Here is a 2,780-nt window from a genome sequence, read left to right as displayed (position 1 = left end):
AAGATGCTGTTCTTCAGCCATCCTCGGGTATTTGTAGAGTCTTCAGTGCTATGTTTCTTAACCTTTCCCTCTGCTTTTAAAATAAATTCACCTATCTTTCAAAATGAAATATAAAACCATTTCTGGAAAGCTTTTCTTGTCTTCTTTCCTGATATTTTCATGGTTTAGAATTAGGCCAAGTACTCAGAGTCCCTATGTTTAGAAGCAATGGCTAAATAATAAACACATCAACACTGGTAATAAGTATATTCTATTCTTTCCTTCAAAGAAAGGCTCTTGGGGAACTCATAACTTCAGATATAAGGAAAAGGTAGATAAGGTTTCTACATATGAATTTATACTTGGAACTACATTAAAGTGAATTTCTGATAAATATTATTATAGTATTAACCCTTAACTACATAACTATAATGGGGTCTGGATCAGTATATAGTAAGTTATTTGCATTAAAATATATTCAAACTGGGCACTGGTGGCCCATGCCTGAAATCCTAGTGACCTAGGAGGCTGAGATCTGAGGATTTAGGTTCAAAGTTAGGTCAGCAAATAAATAGGGGAGAATCTTATCTCCAATTAAGCATTGAAAATCCAGAAATCAAGTCATAGTTCTAGTGAGTGAGCAGCATTATTGACCTGAATTCTAAATAAGAGAACAAGGTCGTGAGTTCAAACCCTAGCACTGGCATAAAGAAACAAGAAAGTAAATAATATCAGTGAAACATTCTTGGAGTTTCTATATCAGAGTCTTATGGTACATTTTTGAACAAGAGTGCCCACACATTTTTAGTTTTTCAGTTTTTATTTGGGGAAAATGAACAAATATGAAAATAGCATGTTATATATGATGCTTGGATAAATATACACTTTGGGAATTGATTGCTATGATTGTTATTATTATTTGTCATCTCATATCATTATTTTGTACTGAGAATATTTAGGATCTACTGACTTTTAAATTTCATTTATTATGGGCACAATTACAAACTACAGTGTTCATCCTCTACATTAGAGCTCCAGAACTTGCTCTTCCTGCATAACTGATACCACATGCCATTTGATTAATAATTTACATGTTCCTTTCATCCCACAACCTTGAGCCCCTTTCATTCTACTACCTGCTTTAGATTCCATGTTATTATATTCTGCATGTAAGTGAAATTACACAACGTTTTTATGCCAAATTTCATTTATCATATTTTTGCCTTCATTTCTGTTGTTGCAAGCAACAGTTCTTTTTTTGTAAAACACAGAACAATATTCTTATAAACATGCTTATATATGTGCCATCTTTTCTTTATTCATCTTTTTTCTCACATTTAGGTTGTTTAGATATATTCACTTGTGAATAATGTTGCAGGGAACATGGGAGTAGCAATATCTTTTTGAGATACTGATTGCATTTCTGTTGGTGATAGCTAGGAATGGGATTGCGAGGTGCTTGGTAGCTCTACTTTTTTTTTTTAAGTTTATGCTACCATTTCTGATCTTTATTTCTACCAACAGTTTACAATATTCTATTTTGTCTACGCCCTTATCAATAATCTTTGCTTTTATCTTTTTGGGGAATGAGAGAAATTCTAATATGTGATGTCTAATATTTATATTTTCTTGATGATTAATGATTGCCGGGCAAGATAATGAGTACATTTCTTTTTTTTATTTTCTTATTTTTTTTCATTTTATTTTATTATTTTTTTTTTGTGAACATACTGTACAGAGGAGTTACAATTACATGGGCAGGATAATGCGTACATTTCTTATCAAGTATTGCAGCCTCCTCCTTTGTTTACCCTTCACATCCCTTCCCAGCCTCCCCCCTCACCCCCCACTCAATCCTCCCCCCCTCATCCCCACCCAATCCTCCCCCCCTCCTGCCCCCCCCCCACCAATGTTGTAAAGCTCGTTTTCGACATGACAACTTGTACTTCTCATTGTTGCAACAGGTCCACCTGTATCCTTAAACGACTTGTTTTTCCCCATCTCCTCAACACGTTATATGTTTACAAACAAGACCACACTAAAGCTACCAGCACAACTATGTTTATTGCAGCATTATTTACCATAGCTAAGATATGGAACCAACCCAGATGCCCCTCAGTAGATGAATGGATCACGAAAATGTGACATATATACACAATGGAATTCTATGCCTCCATCAGAAAGAATGACATTGCCCCATTTGTTAGGAAATGGAAAAGCTTGGAAAAAATTATATTAAGTGAAGTAAGCCAGGCCCAAAGAAACATAGGTCCCATGGATTTCCTTATTTGCAATATCTAGTATATGTATGAGTCAAGCGGAAAAGGTCAGATAATGTGATGTTAGGAAAATGAACCCTTAGATATGTATTTTAATGTTTTTTTCCTTCATGCATTTGTTTCTAACACATTTATAAGATTATTTCTTTGTTGCTTTGTATGTCCCTCCCCCACAGTATAACCCCTGCTTTCACTATATTTAATGAGTACATTTCTTATCAAGAATTGCAGCCTCCTCCTTTGTTTACCCTTCCCATCCCTTCCCATCTCCCCCACCTTCCACTCCTCCACCAAAGTTGTAAAGTTTGTTTTTTGACATAACGACTTGTACATCTCATTGTTGTAATGGGTCCACCTGTATCCCTATTTAAATGATTTGTTTTTTTCCTTCCCCTCCACAAATTATACCAACATCAAATACAGTGAAAGCAGGGGTTATACCGTGGGGGAGATACATACAAAGCAACAAAGAAATCATCTTATAAATGCATTAGAAACAATTGCATGAAAGAAAAACATTTG

This window comes from Dipodomys spectabilis, unplaced genomic scaffold, assembly GCF_019054845.1.
Source record: "Dipodomys spectabilis isolate Male_0828 unplaced genomic scaffold, ASM1905484v1 ptg000002l, whole genome shotgun sequence".
Lineage (NCBI taxonomy): Eukaryota > Metazoa > Chordata > Mammalia > Rodentia > Heteromyidae > Dipodomys > Dipodomys spectabilis.
Note: the sequence above shows the minus strand (reverse complement) of the source record.